Source organism: Rattus norvegicus, chromosome 7 (assembly GCF_021556685.1).
Source record: "Rattus norvegicus strain SHRSP/BbbUtx chromosome 7, alternate assembly SHRSP_T2T, whole genome shotgun sequence".
NCBI classification, from domain to species: domain Eukaryota; kingdom Metazoa; phylum Chordata; class Mammalia; order Rodentia; family Muridae; genus Rattus; species Rattus norvegicus.
The window spans coordinates 89,795,979-89,813,712 of NC_141540.1; the positions used below are offsets into that span (position 1 = coordinate 89,795,979).

Below are 17,734 nucleotides of genomic sequence, written 5' to 3' on the forward strand. Positions count from 1 at the left end.
GCTAAGCACCAAGAAACCAAACCAGCCGGTCAAAATTTTTTTTGTATCTTCAATCTGTTTTTTTTTTTTTTACAGTTCAGGCCTTATATCCCTCCCTTTCTGACCTCCAATAGTTCCTCATCCATTTCTCCTCCTTCTTGTCTCCAAGAAGATGTCCCCATTCCCCACTACCACAGCCCACCCCACCGGGCCACCCCACTCTCTGGGGTCTCGAGTGTTTCCAGGGTTAGGTGCATCTTCTCTCAGAGAAGCTAGACAGGCAATCTTCTGCTGTATGTCAGCTTCAGTTTCAAGAGGCCTATATACTCCTTCCTTTGCTTCTTGCATTCATGCTCATGTTCCCTGGGGTGGCTACTTTTGGAGAGTCTTTTAGACCCACCCTGCTGTTTTGCTTCTTCCAAAAACTTGTCCAAACAAAACGATCTTCCTCAGATTCCTTCCCAGCCCCCTGTCTATGGTCTGAACCAGAAAATGCCTTATCAAGGACAAACATGCTAGTTTTTATCCTGGTTTCCAGGTTATCACCATGTATGTTCTTGTCCAGATTTTTACTGATACTCTGAGCCATATCTTTCCCACCTCTCCTGGGATGGTCATAAACATTGTAACTTCCATCTTCTCCACCCGCAAACCCTGTGCATATCTTTTGAAAAGCCTTTTCATACTGAACTTCATTGGACGTTTGATGATTGGGCATAAAAAGAGCAATGACTTTGTTGACACTCGATTTTCATTTCTCTGTAGTTTTGACCTCTTATCAGATCAAAACTTATCAGAACCTGGAAAGGTTCTGGCAGTGCCGCCTCTCTTTTCACCTGTCATGACAGATTTCATCCCTTTCAGGGACCTCTCCATCTTCTTTTCTCATATGGGTATTCTTTTTCTTACTTTCTGGGCCATTTCTCTAAGTTTCTCTTCCTGATTCTCCTTTTCTTATGAGCTATTTTTTTCTCCATTTGGGGCTGCATTTCTACAGCTTCTGATCAGCAAGGTTTAGGGCCTCAGTCAGTTTCACAAAATTTCCATTTATATGTGTAGGCTGCAGTTCTCTTTCATCCCCAGCCACCTATTTATCCAATGGAATAGTATAACCCTTTCAATTCTTCCATTTGGAAACACAAGGTGGTATCTTTCCACTCTTGCTATTCTTTTCTAGTCATCTTCGGAATAGGAGAGTGCATTACAGGTGCAAAGGAGAAGGTGGTCCCCTGGGAATTTTCTTATTCATCTTGAATCTCAGAGTCTCCAATCAGTCTTTCTGCATTTTCACCATTCAAATAACCCTGTTTATCTAAATTCTGGATATATATATTCGAAAGCCCTGCTTTCAGAGTGGCACACCTCATCCAACAAAGCCACACATTCCTATCCATACACTGTCCCAAGCATAATCAAATCACCACACCAACAAAAGAAAGAGGAGGATATTTCTTGAGGTAGACTGGGATTCTATGGTAATGGCAAATAAAAGAGACTACTGAGGACAATGTTAAATCACTTATGTGAGAAATCAGAAATGTATAAATCAAAGCTTAGAAGAATGCAAATTGACCCATTCTTATACTTTTTGTTCAAACCTCAAGTCCAAGTGGATCAAAGCCCTCCACATAAAGCCAGGTACACTCAACCTAATAGAAGAGAAAGTGAGAAAGAGCCTTGAATACTAAGGCACAGGGGAAAATTTCCTGAACAGAACACCAATGGCTTATGCTCTAAGATCAAGAATCAATAAATGGGACCTCATAAAATTGCAAAGTTTCTGTAAGGCAAAGGACACTGTCAATAAGATAAAATGGCAGTCCACAGATTGGGAAAAGATCTTAACCAATCCTACATATGATAGAAGGCTAATATCTAATATATATAAAGAACTCCAGAAGTTAGACTCCAGAGAACCAAACAATCCTAGTGAAAAATGGGATGGGGTACAGAGCTAAACAAAAATTCTCAACTGAGGAATATTGAACGGCCAAGAAGTACCTAAATCAATGTTCAATATCCTTAGTTGTCAGAGAAATGCAAATCAAAACACATAGAGGTTCCACCTCACACCAGTCAAAATGGCTAAGATTAAAAACTCAGTTGACAGCAGGTGCTGGTGAGGATGTGGAGAAAGAGGAACACTCCTCCATTGGTGGGATTGCAAGATGGTACAACCACTCTGGAAATCAATCTGGAGGTTCCTCAGGAAATTGAACACAGTGCTGCTTGAGGACACAGCTATACCTCTCCTGGACATAAACCCAAAAGATGCTCCAACATACAACAAAGACACATGCTCAACTTAATTCATAGCAGCCTTACGTATAATAGCCAGAAGCTGGAAAGAACCCAGATGTCCTTCAAGAGAGGAATAGATATAGCAAATGTGGTACATTTTCACAATGGAGTACTACTCAGCTATTAAAATCAATACTTCATGAAATTTTTAGGCAGATAGATGGATCTAGAAAATATCATCTTGAGTGAGGTAACCCAGTCACAAAAGAACACTTATAGTATGCACTCACTGGTAAGTGGATATTAGCCCACTTTCTTTTTATTAGATTTAGCATGTCCTGTTTTATGATAAGGCCTTTGGTGTACTTGGATGTGTTTTTTTGTGAAGGTAGTATAGGTAGATTTGTTTTCATTCTTCTACATGGAGATATCCAATAAGACAGTACCTGTGGAGGATCCTTTCTTTTCTTTTTCCTTTTCTTTTCTCCTTTCTTAGTATGGTTTTTGTCTTCTTTGTCAAATATCATATGTCCAGACATATGTGTGTTCAGTTCTAAGTTCTATTCCATTCATCAGTCTATTTTTCTACCCAACCCCATATGTCTTCATTACTGGTGTTGTGTAGTACTTCCTGAAATTAGGGATGGTGATATCTCCAGAAGTCCTGTTATCGTACAGGATTGTTTTTAGCTACCCTAAAACATTGTTTTTCCACATGGAAATAATTTTTTCAAGGTCTGTAAAAGATTGTGTTGCAATTTTGATGGGAATTGTACTGAATCTATGGATTGCCTTTGCCAAGATGGCCATTTTCCTTATTTTAATTGTACTAATCAATGAGCATGCATGATATTCACACCTTCTGATATCTTTTTCAATTTCTTTGGTCAGAGACTTGAAGTTCTTATAATGCAGGTATTTCATTTGCTAGCTTAGAGTTACACTGAGTTATTTTATATTATTTATGGCTATTATGAAGGGTATTATTTCCCTGAATTCCAATAAATTTCTATTTATTGTTTGTATAAAAGAGGGCTACTGATTTTTTTGAGTTAATTTTGTATTCAGACACTTTGCTGGGGGTGTTTAGCAGCTCTATGAATTCCCCAGTAGACATCTTAAGGTCACTTATATATGCTATGATATTATCTGGGAATAGCAATACCTTGACTTACTCTTCCTATTTGTATCCCCTTTATCTCCTTTGGTTGGTTGTCTTCTTGTTTAAGCTAGAGCTTGAAGTACTCTGTTTAATAGATATATGTGCAGAGTGGACAGCCTTGCCTTGTCTATGCCTTTAGTGTATTTTCTTTCAGTTCCTGTCCATTTAGTTTGGTGTTTGCTATTGGCTTGCTGTGGACTTCTGTTGTTATGTTTAGGTATACACCTTGTATCCTTGATCTCTCCAAGACTTTTAATGTGAAGTGATTTTGGATTTTAGCAAAGTCTTTTTCAGCATCTAATGAAATGATCGTGTGATTTTTTTCTTTCAGTTTGTTTATACAGTATATTACACTGATGTATTTTCACGTACTGAATCATTCCTTCATCCCTGAAAGGCAGCCTAATTGATCATAGTGGGTGGTCTTTTGTTGTGTTCTTCAATTCAGTTTGCAAACATTTTGTTGAGTATTTTAGCATCAATGATCATAAGAAATATTAGTCTGAAATTCTCATTATTTGTTGAGTGTTTGTGTTGTTTTAGTATCATGATGACTATGGTCTCAGAGACTGAGTTTGTCAATTTTCTTTCCATTTCTATTTTATGGAATAATTTGAGGAGTAGTGGTGTTAGCATTTCTTTGAATGTTTTTTAGGACTCAATGCCAAAACCATGTTGCCCCCCTGCCCCTTTTTCTTTGATTTGGAGACTTTTAAGGACTCTTTCTATCTTGATGGGTTATAGACTATTTAAATAGTTTACTTGATCAGCATTTCACGTTAGTAGTGGTATTTATCTAGAAAAATCATCCATTTTTAGATCTGATGTTTTAATTTCTTCCATTTTTGTTGTTATGCCTTCCTTTTCATTTTTGATATTGTTAATTTGGATACTTTCTGCATTTTAGTTAGTTTGGCTAAGGGTTTGTTATCTTGAATTTCACAAACAACAAGCTCTTCATTTTGTTGATTCTTCATATTGTTCTCTTTATTTCTAATTCATTCATTTCAGTCCTGAGTTTGATTATTTCGGTCTCTCTACTCTTTTTGGGTGTCTTTGCTTCTTTTCTTTCTAGAGCATTCAGGTGGACATTTTAATTGCTTCAATGAGAACTCTCAAATTTCATTATGAAGGCACTTAGAGCTTTGAACTTTCTTCTTAGCAATTCTCTCATTGTATTCCATAAATTTGGTATGTTGTACCTTCATTTTCATTGAATTTCAGAGAGTCTTTAATTTTTCTCATTTTTTTCTTCCCTGATTCAGTGATCATTGAGTAGCGAGTTGTCCAGTTTCAAGTAGTGTGTAGACTTTCTTTCATTTCTGTTGTTGTTGAATCCATGGTGGTCTAATAAGATACCAGTATTTATTTCAATTGTCTCTACTGAAGCTTGCTTTGTGACTTACTATATAGTCTGTTTTTATATTCTGTGAGGTACTGAGAAGTATATCCTTTTGTGTTTGGCTGAAATGTTTTTTAGATATCTGCTGCATTCATATGGTTCACAATGTTGGTTAGTTTCATTATTTCTCTGTTTAGTTTCTATCTCAATGACTGGTCCATTGGTGAGAATAGGGTGTTGACATCTCCCACTATTAATGTATAGGTTGCAAAATGGGATTTAAGCTTTAGTATTATTTCTTTTTATGTCCTTGTACTGGGGGCACAGATGTTCAATATTGAAATATCATCTTGGTAGATTTTTATTTTGATGAATATGAAGTATCATTATCTTTTGATTAATTTTGGTTGAAAATCTGTTTTGTTAGATATTACAATGGCTAATTCAGCTTGCTTCTTGAGACCATTTGCCTAGAAAAAAAATTTCCATCCCTTTACTCTGAGGTAATGTTTGTCTTTGTTGCTGAGGTTGGTTTCTTGTATATAACAAAATGATGGATCCTGTTTTAGCATCTGTTCTGTTACCCTGTGTCTTTTTACTGGGGAATTGAGTCTCTTCCTCTTGAGAGATGTTAATGACAATGATTTTTATATCCTGTTATGTTGATGATGATAGTGTGCGTGTAAGTGTTTGTGTGTGTTTCCCTTATTTTAATTTGGCTGGTGTGGAATACTTATTTCTTGTGTATTCTTGGGTGTATTTAATTTCCTTGGGTTTGAGTTTTCCTTCTAGTATTTTCTGTAGGGCTAGATGTGTGGATAGATATTGCTTAAATTTGGTTTTATCCTAGAATTTTTTTTCACCATCTATGATGATTGAGAATATTGCAGGGTGTACTCATCTAGGTTGGTATCTGCGGTTTGTTAGAGGCTGAAAAACATCTCTTCAGGCCCTTCTTGCTTTTAGTGACTGTTGAGATGCAGGTTGTAATTTTGATAGGTCTGCCTTTGTGTGTTACTTGGCCTTTTTTCTTTTCAGCTTTTAATAATCTCTATTTGTTCTGTACATTACGAGTTTTGATTATTATGTGGTAGAATGATTTGCTTTTCTAGTCCAATCTGTAAGCTTCTTGTCCGTTTATAGCCATCTTTTTCTTTGGGATAGAGAACTTTTCTTCTATGATTTTGTTGAAAATATTTTCTGGTCCTTGGAGATGGGTGGGGCGCCTCATACTCTATTCTTATTATTCTTAGGTTAGATGTTTTTTAGAGTATCCCAGATTTCCTAATGATTTGTGACCAAAATTTAATTTATTTATTTATTTTTACACTCCAGATTTTATTCCCCTCCTGGCCCACTGCCACAAGAGTTCCACATCCCATACCTCCTCACCATCCCCACCCCTATGTCTCTACAAGGATATCCCAACCCCAAACACGCCACCAGATCTCTAAACTTCCTGGGGCCTCCAGTTTCTTGAAAGTTAGGTACATCTTCTCTGACTGAAACCAGATCCAGGAATTTTTTGCTCTATATGTGTTATAGGTCTCATCTCAACTGGTGTATGCTGTCTGGTTGGTGATCTAGTGTCTGAGAGATCTCAGGGATGCAGGTTAATTGAGACTGCTGATCCTTCTACAAGATCCTCCTCAGCTTCCTCCAACTTTTCCCTAATTCAACCAGAGGGGTCAATAGCTGTTCACTGGTTGGGTGTACATGTCTGCATCTAACTCTTTCAGCTGCTTGTTGGGTCATTTTTGGAGGGTAGCAATGATAGGTCCCTTCTTTGTGAACACCCAATAGCCTCAGGAATGGTGTCAGATCTTGAGGCCTCCCCTTGAGCTGGTGGATCCCACTTTGGGCCTGTTGCTGGACCTTCTTTTCCTCAGGCTCTCCTCCATTTCCATCCCTGCATTTCTTTAAGGCAGAAAGAATTATAGGTCAGAGTTTTGACTGTAGGATAGCAACCCTATCCCTCACTTGATGCCTTGTCTTTCTGCTTCTTGCATTCTATCAGATAACTATGAACTAAGGCTGGACTTCAACAACAGATACATCAGAAAGTCTATACACTAATAGAAACTGAACAACTCTTCACTCAAAGGTAACTTGGATAGGGAAGACATAAAGAACAAAATTAAAGCCTTTCTAGAATTCAATGAAATGAAATGAAGACACAAAATACACAAAATAGACACAAAAATTCAGTATTAAGAGGAAAGTTCATAGCATTAAGTGCCTTCATAAAAAAATTGGAAAGATATTGTACTAGAAATTTAAGAGCACATCTCAAAGCTCTAGAACAAATAGAGGTAAACACACCCAAGAGGAGTATATGGCAAGAAATAGTTTGAAACAGAGAAAAATACAAATAGTTAACAAAACAAAGAGCTTGGTTCTTTGAGAAAATCAAGATAGACAAACCTTTAACCGAAATAACTAAAATTTAGAGAGAGACAGTATGCAAATTAAGAAAATAAAAAATGAAAGGGGATATTTAAAAACAGAAACTGAGGAAATAAAACAAATCATCAGTTCTTACTTCAAAAGCCTATATACATGACAAAACTAGAAAATCTAAATGAAATGGATGATTTTCTAGATAGATACCACATAACAAATTAAATCAAGATCAGGTAAAATATATAAAAATTCTCCATTGCTACTAAGGAAATAGAAACACTCATTAAAAAAACTTCCCCGGGGCTGGGGATTTAGCTCAGTGGTAGAGCGCTTACCTAGGAAGCGCAAGGCCCTGGGTTCGGTCCCCAGCTCCAAAAAAAAAAATAACCAAAAAAAAAAAAAAAAAACTTCCCAACCAAAGAAAGCACTGGGCCAGATGGTTTCAGTACAGAATTCTACCAGACATAAACAGAAGACTTTCTACCAATATCCTCAAATATTCTACAAAATAAAAACAGAAGGAACACTACCAACATCATTCTATGAGGCCAAAGTTACCCTGATACCAAAACCGCAAAGGTGCAACAAAGAAAGAAAACTTCCAACTAATGTCATTTATGAACATTGACAAAAAAACACTCAATAAAATTCTCACATACCAAATTCAAGAATAAATCAAAAATGTCATTCACCATGATCAATTATGCTTTATCCCAAGGATGAAGAGATGGTGCAATATATGAAAATATCTACTATATAAGAAAACTCAAGGGAAAAAAATCACACAATCATTTCATTAGGTGCTGAGAAAGTTTTCCACATAGTGCAAAAATGCAATTTACCTTTATGTTAAAAGTTTTGGAGAGATTCAGCTTAGGTACATACCTAACCATAATAAAGCAATATACAACATGCCAATAGCCAACATAAAATTAAATGGAAAGCAATTTAAAGCAATCCTCCTAAATTCAGGAAGAAGACAAGGCTGTTCTCTTTCTTTTTCTTCCTATATTCAATATATTACTTGAAGTACTAGCTACAGCAATAAGAGAGCAAAAGGATATCAAGGGAATACAAATTCGAAAGAAAGAAGTCAAGTTATCACTATTCTTGGTAGTTTCCGCTATCCTAGGTTTCTAGCTAGTCCCAAGATTCACCCTGCCCAATCCTGTTGTCTCTCCTAGTACTCTCTCACTGTGTAATCTTCCACTTAATCCCTCTTGTTCCCACCTTTCTCCCTCCCCGACCCATTCGCCTCCTTTTCATGCACCCTCAATATACAATCTATTTCCTTTTCTTAGTGAGACCCAGAGTGCTCTCCTGGGTCCTCCTTGTTACTTAGCTTCTTTGTGTCTGTGGATTGTAGTATGGTTATACTGGACTGTACAACTAATAACTACTTACAAGTGAATAGACATCATGTTTGTCTTTCATGTTTTGTAATACCTCACCTAGGATGATCTTTTTGAGTCTAACCCTTTGCCTGCAAATTTCGTGATGACAATGTTTTGAATGGCCAATAATATCCCAATGTGTAAATGTACCACATTTTCTTTATCAATTCTTCAGGTGAAAGACATTTAGATTGTTTTCAGTTTCTGGCTATTACAAGTAAACCTGTTAAGAACATTGTCCTTGTGGAATGATGAAGCTCCTGGGTATATGCCCAGGAATGGTACAGCTAGCTCTTCAAGTACATCTCTTCCCTATTTTCTGAGAAATTGACAAATTGATTTCCAAAGTTGTTGTACAAGTTTTCACTCCCATAAACAATGGGGGATGGTTCTGTTTGCTCTACACCCCTGACATGAACTGTTTCTTGAGTTTTTGATCTTAACCATTCTGATAGGTATAAAATGGAATCTCAGAATTGGTTGGATTTGCATTTTCCTAATGACTAAGGATGTTGAACATTTCTTTAAGTACTTCTCAGTAATTCACTACTCCTTTGTCCAGAATTCTCTGCTTAGACCAGATACCATTTTTAATTGGATTATTTGATTTGTTGATGTATACTTTTGAAGAGAAATTTTAATCCAGCAGTGTGGCTACTCTAGGTAGGGCTCAGATTCAAGACCAAGTTCTGTTTGATAACAATGGGATACAGATTCACCCTTAGTACACACCTTTAATCCTTCATGCTGAAATATAGATAAACCTTTAATTCAAAATAATAAATCTAATTATGAGGCAAATAAAATTAATAATCAGAGAATGATTTGACAGAATAAGTCAAATATAGGATACACCTAACTCTCAGGAAAACAGCACAGGAAAAAAAGGCAACTGAAGAAAGCAGTGAGGGAGAGAAAGGGAGGATGGCCCATTTTAAATGTGCTTTGAAACTGCTAGTATGACAACTCTTCGTGAAAGCATTTAGTGCTATGAACTTTCCTCACAGCACTACTTTCATTGTGTCCATGTTTGGATATACTGTGCCTTCATTTTCATTGAATTCTTTAATTCTTTATTTATTTGAAAGTCTTTAATTTATTTCCTTCCTAAAAAACTGGTCAGTGACTAGAGATTTGTTTAGTTTCCATAAATTTGTGAGCTTTCTGCTGTTTCAGTTGTTGTTGAAGTCCATCTTTAATCTATGGTGGTCTGTGGTATATAGCTTTTGCTACCTTGCTCTAAGCTCTGGGAATGGGTGAATTACCAGCCCCCATCCAGAGTCCATGGATCTGCAGATGAAAAACATAAACAGAGACACCTTAGTCAGTTTCAACTTGCTTTTTTGGCTCAATTGCTGGGCACCTCCAACCCACTGAGGCTGACGTGTCCTTTCCAATACTCCCAGCTTAGCACCTCAACCTTCTACCTGGAGAATTGGCCTATGAGCCCTCTGCCCAAGATCTCACATGGCTGGTTGGATTTTCTCCCTCTGAAGCCTGGTGAAAATCTCCTTTCCTCTCTCATGCATCTGCTACCATGCCTGCTGGGAACTGGAAGTCCTACCTATTATGCCCAACTCTTGACCAATAGCATCTTTATTGGTGAATCAAGAACCAACTAACTGGGGGAACAGAACCTTATCATCAAAACCACACCTATAGTGTTCTGATATGATACAGAGGTTTAAAAGCACTGTCAATTTTTATTTCCATGATGACTGAGGGTATTGACCACTTTTGAAAGTATTTTTGTTTATTGGAGTTTCTTTTTTAAAAGCTTTCTATTCATTTCAGTAGTTAATTTAATAAAAAAATTTTGCATTATTTATTCATTCTTGATGTTAACTCCTATAGAGTTCTTTTCAGAAATTACTTGCCTATACCTATATCTGGAAGAACTTTTTTTCTGTTTTCTTCTAGTAGATTTCATGGCTTACATTAAGGTCCATTTTGAATTCTTTTAATACATGAAGATTTAGGTGTAATTTCATTTTTTACATGTGCATATCTAATTTAATCAGCACCATTAATTAAAGGGGTTACCCATTTCTCATTATATTTCTTCATACAGTTATTATATTAACACATCTTCTATCACCTTTGTCTATTTAATATTTAGAAAATTTACTCAGATTTGGAATAATTGGCTCATATTCATTGATTTGTTATCTGAGCATATTGTTTGGTTCTTTCTTAATTACGTGGTTTTGCCCATATACGGAATCAAGAATGCACAGAAACATAAACACACACACACACACACACACACACACACACTCTCTCTCTCTCTCTCTTTCTCTCTCTCTCTCTCTCTCTCTCTCTCTCTCTATATATATATATATATATATATATATATATATATAAAGAGAAGAGGTTTTATTTGGAAAGTATAAGAGGAAAGGTGAAAGGGAAAGGAGAGGGTAATGGGTTGTTATTCTTATTAAAGCACATAATACATGTAAAAAGTTCATTATGAAACTATGCAAATGCAATGAATAACAGAATTAAATTATTATTTTTCTTGTAAAATATATGTTTCTTTCTGTGAACTTCAAAATGTGATAATTAAAATCTTGCACTAATCAAGTTGGGTACTTGAAGAGGTTGGGAGGATCTGGGAGGAATTGGTGGAAGAGAAACTAATTAGAATATTAGTAAAAATCATTTTACAAAATAAAGTTAATAACTATACTAATAAATTAGTTGCTACTACTGGAGCTTCTAATCCCTGCATTGCATTCATGTGGAAATGAGTACATAAGCATATGTACAAGCTTATTACCTGTTCCATCCATGTCATAAGACTTTGTGGATTTTTTAAAATTAAGTATGATATGGTTCTAAACTTAAAAAAAACAAAAGATAGTACACTGTTACTGAATCTTTATTATTAAGTTTTGTATTGTTTAATTAATCTTCAGTGCAATTGAATTACTCATTAAATAGTACACTTTTGGAAATTTCTAATTATCTAAAAATTCTTGTAGGACAAAAACACAGCTAGCAATTGATGACTTAAGTAACATTAATTTTCATAGTTTCTATAGTACATAAACATAATTATATGACATTATGTCCTGTAGGGAGTAAAGGAGAACCATTTTTATTCTATAATTATTCACTTCTTGAATATCTTTGGGTTTCCAATATGAGGCAGTGCATGCACTGAGGAAATAGAATGGAAGAATTCACATTTTCATTTTCTCCACAAATTTATTAACTCTGTACTTTTAAATAACAAAAGCATCCTGGAGCTTAACTGGGGTTTAGAATTTACCTTACCCAAGAACACTTTTATTGTAAATAGTTAATTTATAGGAGGGTGACTATTATCTAAGTAAATATATTATACCAGGCATAATATCTCTACTACATTTACAGTAGTTTTTGTTACATTTATTTAACTTTCTATTAGAGCATAACAGTATCTATTAAATATGTTCTATAAATCATTCACATTGTGTACAGTTTGTAAAACCTGCAAGTGGACATTTCCCATAGCTTATGTATGAGTTACATCTTTCAATGATAGAGCACAAAATTCATACTAGTAATTCTGAGATGTAAATGGATGTTTTAAAAAAGCACTTGTCCAATTAAAAGTGTCAGAAATGTTTTCAGTTTAAATTCTATTATCCACCAAATGGTATTTTCTATCATGTTATACACAACCTAACCAGTAGTGGAGCTAATGAGGCCAATTCACTCTTGTTAAATGCAAAATATAACTTAAAAAATAAATCCTGCAGCTTTAGAGGGCAAATTCAAGACCATCTGTATTCAGCAAGAAAGTCTTAGACCATTCACCAAAAATAGCAAGTGCATTTTATTTTTAAAGACCTCAATCTAAGAGAGATTGCATAACTTCTCTCGAGAACACAGTTAGGTTTAAAATCCTTTGTCAGGAATTCTTCCTATCTAACCTACATCACTCAGGCTTCACTGAGGTCCATCACTTCCTGTCTGCATTTTTTTCTTCTTCTTATTTTATTCGCAGTATAAATAGAGAACTGCTGAGATACAGCTGATTTGGAGATTGAAGTAAGTTGAATCACATACCGGACATTACTATCTGTCAGAAGAGGGCATTCTGAAAACAGAGAAATTTGGGGAACAGTGGAATTAAATATAGAAAGAACTAAATATAGGGAATTACAACACTAAAAATTACTCACTACATTAGCTTGCAAAAATTTAATACATAATTTGTCGTAAATTTTCTATTTTTGATTTAATACTTCCAATTTCTTTTATAGCCATTTCTAAATGCTTCGTAAAAGGAATATATACTGAATAAACAAAATAAGCAGAGAAATTCACATTTCAGTGTATGAAATTCTCCATTCCGGGGGAAAAATAACCACGTTTTAAAAGAATGTACTAAAATTTTACTTCATTTATCTGAACAGTTTTAATCATAAGAAAGATTGCAATTCCTACTAAGTTTGTGCAAATTAGTCCTCAATGACAGTAACAATGTGGAGAAGACAGTACATCAGCAGATTTGAATATAATGCCTATCGTCTTGGGTTAACTAAATTTCCATGTTTTACGTCATTTGCTCTCTGTAATTTGGTCAGGAACTGCCTGTGGCATTCAGTCCTCTTAGTGAAGTAAGAGGAAGTTTGTCTTTAGAAGAAACACCACAGAAGTAATGGATGACTATTACGACAGTAAGTTTTTAAACTAAATAGAGATATTTAAGCTATAACTATAGATGACCTGAATCTATGCATGACCACAGCAAAAAATTAGTTGGACATACCAAAACTGAATCATTTTATTCTTTAAAAGGAATTCAGAACACAGCAGACACTTAGAGATTATAATACAGACAACCTAGGTTAATCAGGTGCTGACACTCCAAATCCTTTGCATTTGACATGACGTTAACAGGCTAAGTGCTGAGAAAGACTTTTTTTTTTTAGTTGCTGCCATTGTTCAACTAGGAGTCATAAGAATTAGAGATTTTCTGTGCATTCTTTTCACATTTTCTGCATTTTCCAACTAACATATCAATATATTCACTATATTTTATAGACTTAAGGTCACATATGAACAACTGTTTTGACAATTGTTTGGAAGTGTAAAAATTTTGCATCTGCAGTTATGCAAGAGACAAACAGAAAATAGTCAAACAAGGAAATAGAGATGCCAAGAAAGAAAGACAGAATTTGTAAAGTCTTATATTTATATATCAAAACTAGATAAGCAATTTGCCTCAGAAGAAATCTTTCACAAGATAAAATGTTTATATTGTACATATACCATCCTATTTAGAGTAAACCAACAAATCTATACAGTCTAGGGTCACCCAAATATCTGAGATCAGATTGGCCTGTGGAAGTGACTATGGTGTAGGAATTTTCCTGATTGTGTTGATGTAGCAGGACCTAGCACACTGAGGTATTCCATGGGCAGATTGTCCTAGATTGAATAGGGAAAGAATCAATGGCCTATTCAAAGCATAGCATTCTTTTCTAGAATGTATATCTGATCACAACTATAGCAATCTACTTCCTCAGTATACTGAAGGCAACAGTCAGGGGAATACTAAAGGACAATTATCAACAAGAACAAAAGTAAGTGACACTCATGGCTCTCTCACCAATTCTTTTCTTCTTACTATATACCTCGAATTTATTATAATTATCATCACTACTGCTAATGATATCTACTGTGATGTTTATTGGCACATTAGGATAGTATCCAAAATTATTTATTGTCTTCCCTTTAGATCTCCAGTGAACATTTTAAAAATATAATCTGATGTTATTGAAAACACTATGCTGGTAATTAACATTATGTGAAAATTGAGATTTTATCTGAATATCTGAATACACTGATTTCAAACCATTAACTTCTGGCCACTAGTTCAGTCCTTCAAGGGAGAAAAATCAATAAGGAGAGAACAAGTGAGATATGTTGGCAAAGACAGGTATTACATGATTAAACAAAGTCAAGTATTTTATGAATAAGAAGGTCAGAGTCCAAAGAACAGTTACTAATTAAATGCTAGCTTGTGTGTGCGTGCACACACACACACACACACACACAAATATATATATATACATATATATATACATATTTACAGATATATATTAAGAAAAATCGCTAGACCTATGTGTGGAAAACTTGGGAAAATAAAGTTCACAAATACTTAAATAAAATATTTTGATAAATCTCAAGAAGGTTAAAAATCCATGATGCATGCTGGCATTAAAGGCATGTGCTATGATGCCTGGCTTCTGGTGCATATTTTTAAGTTATGATGGAATGTAATGACAGAACTAGAAAAAGTATTACTACCTAAGAAACTAATTTAAATTTATAAATAATTTATATGCTATTATATGTCAAATATGTTGATGCCATGAGAAGAAACTGTGTTGCTGCTTCCAGTCTCCATCTGCATCCAGAGCTGGTGCTGCTCCACAGCCCTTTAATACAAAACCTGCCTGCAGAGAGCTGGTCTGCTAGAGGCACTCTCACTCCTAAGACCATAGGTGGGACCCAACTTTCTCTCTCCATTGATGTCCAAGGAGAGACCCACCAGGAGTACACAAGTGCTGTTGCCGCAGGGTGGCTTAGGTCAGAACCCTGATGATATCCATCTGCATCCAGAACTAACCTGCCCATAGAGAACTGGTCTGCCAGAAGTGCTGTCCCTTCTAATCCCACAGCCCACAGGTGGAACCCCACTTTATCTCTATTGACTGTCCAAGGAGAGACATGCTAAGAGCACATGGGGTGAGGGAGCCACAGGGCAGCCTAAGACAAGACCCTTCCAGTCACAATGTGCACCCAGAGTTGGGGCTTTCCCACAGCTCTCAGACCCAAAACCTGCCCTGAGAGAGTTGGTTTCCTAGGAACACTCTTTCCTCTAAAACCACAAACACACAGGATCACAGGAGGGACCAACTCCAGTCAGAGCCAGCAAGACCAACTAACATCAGAGATAACTAGATGGCAGGGGGCAATTGTGGGAAACTGAGCAACAGAAACCAAGATTACTGGCATCATCAGTACTCCCACCACATCAAATACTGTATACCCAAACACACCAGAAAAGCAAGATTTCAATTTTAAATTACATCACATGATGATGATAGAAGACTCTAAGAAGGATATAAATAATTTCCTTAAAGAAATACAGGACAACACAGGTAAACAAGTAGAAGATTTAAAGAGGAAACACACACACACACACACACACACACACACACACACACACACACACACAAAATCCCTTAAAGAATTGTAGGAAAACACAACCAAACAGGTTAAAGAATTGAATAAAACCATCCAGGATATAAAAATGGAAATAGAAAGATTAAAGAAATTACAAAGTGAGACAACCCAAAAGATACAAAACCTAGAAGAGAGATCAGGCGTCATAGATTCAAACATTGACAACAGAATACAAGAGATTGATGAGAGATACTCAAGGGCAGAAGATATCATAGAAACCATTGATACAATTGTCAAAGATAATGTAAAACAGAAAAAGCTTCTAACCCAAAACATCCAGAAAATCCAGGACAAACATGAGAAGACCAAACCTAAGAATAATAGTTATAGAAGAGAACGAAGATTCCCAACTTAAAGGTCAAGAAATATCTTCAACAAAATTATAGAAGAAAACTTCTGTAACCTAAAGAAAGAGATGCACATGAACATACAAGCAGCCTACAGAATTCCAAACAGATTGGATCAGAAAAGAAATTCCTCCTATCACATAATAATCAAAACAATAAATACATAAAACACAGAATATTAAAAGCAGTAAGGGAAAAAGGTCAAGTAACATATAAAGGCAGACCTATCAGAATTGTACCAGACTTATCAACAGTGACTATGAAAGCCAGAAGATCCCGGACAGATATCATACAGACCCTAAGAGGACACATATGCAAGCCCAAGCTATTATGTCCAGCAAAACTCTCAATTAACATAGATGCAAGATATTCTATGACAAAACTAAATATACACAAAACTTTCCACAAATCCTGCCCTACAAAGGATAATAGATGGAAAACTCTAACACAAGAGGGAAACTACACCCTAGAAAAAGCAAGAAAATAATCTTCTTGCCACAAACCCAAAAGAAGAAAGCCATACAAATGTAATTCTACCTTTAACAACAAAACAGGAAGCAATCACTATTACTTAACATCTCTTAATATCATTGAACTCAATACTCCAATAAAAAGATAGACTAACATACTGGATATATAAACAGCACCTGAGTGAAAAAGGCAGACCCAACCTCAGAGGAAAAGGCTGGGAAAATACTTTTCCAAGCAAATGGTCCCAAGAAACAAGCTATTCTAATATCAAATAAAATTAACTTTAACCAAAAGTTTTCAAAAAAGATAAGGAAGGACACTTCATACTCAATTCTGAACATTTATGCTCCAACTGCAGGGGAAACAACATTCATAAAAGAAACTTTACTAAAGTTCAAAGCATACATTGTGCCATACCCAATAATAGAAGAAGACTTCAACATACTACTCTCATCAATGGTCACGGAAACAGAAACTAAACACAGACACAGTGAAACTAGCAGAAGTTATGGACCAAATGGATCAAACAAACATCTATAGAGCATTTCATTCTAAAACAACAGATTATATCTTCTTCTCAGCACATCATGATACCTTCTCCAAAACTGACCATTTAATTGGTCACAAAACATGCAGCAATTGATACAAGGAGATTGAAATAATCCCAAGCATCCTATCAGATCACCATGGAATAAAGCTGGTCTTCGTTAACAAAAACAAGAGAAAGATCACACACACAGGGAAGCTAAACAACAATCCACTCAATGACAAAATTTTCAAGGAAGAAATAAAGAAATTAAAGACTTTCTAGAATTTAATGAAAATGATGGCACAACATATTCATTCTTATGGGATACAGTGAAAGCAGTACTAAGTGGAAAACTCATAGCTCTGACTGCCTGTAAAAAGAAACTGGAGATAGAACATACACTGACAGCTTGACAGCATGCCTGAAAGCTCTAGAAGCAAAAGCATATACACCCAAGAGAAGTAGATGGCAGGAAATAACCAAACTCAGATCTAAAAATCAACCAGGTAAAAACAAAAAGAACTATGCAAAGAATCAACAAAACCAGTTTGAGAATATCAACAAGATAGACAAACCCTTGGCCAGTCTAACCAGAGGACAGAAAGACAATATCCA

General features: G+C 35.6%; 1 pseudogene; it reads right to left on the bottom strand.

Moving 5' to 3' along the window:
- Positions 1-251: 251 nt before the first annotated feature.
- LOC148004789 (SNW domain-containing protein 1 pseudogene) overlaps positions 252-17,734 on the bottom strand; it is a 157,609-nt pseudogene continuing 140,126 nt past the window's right edge.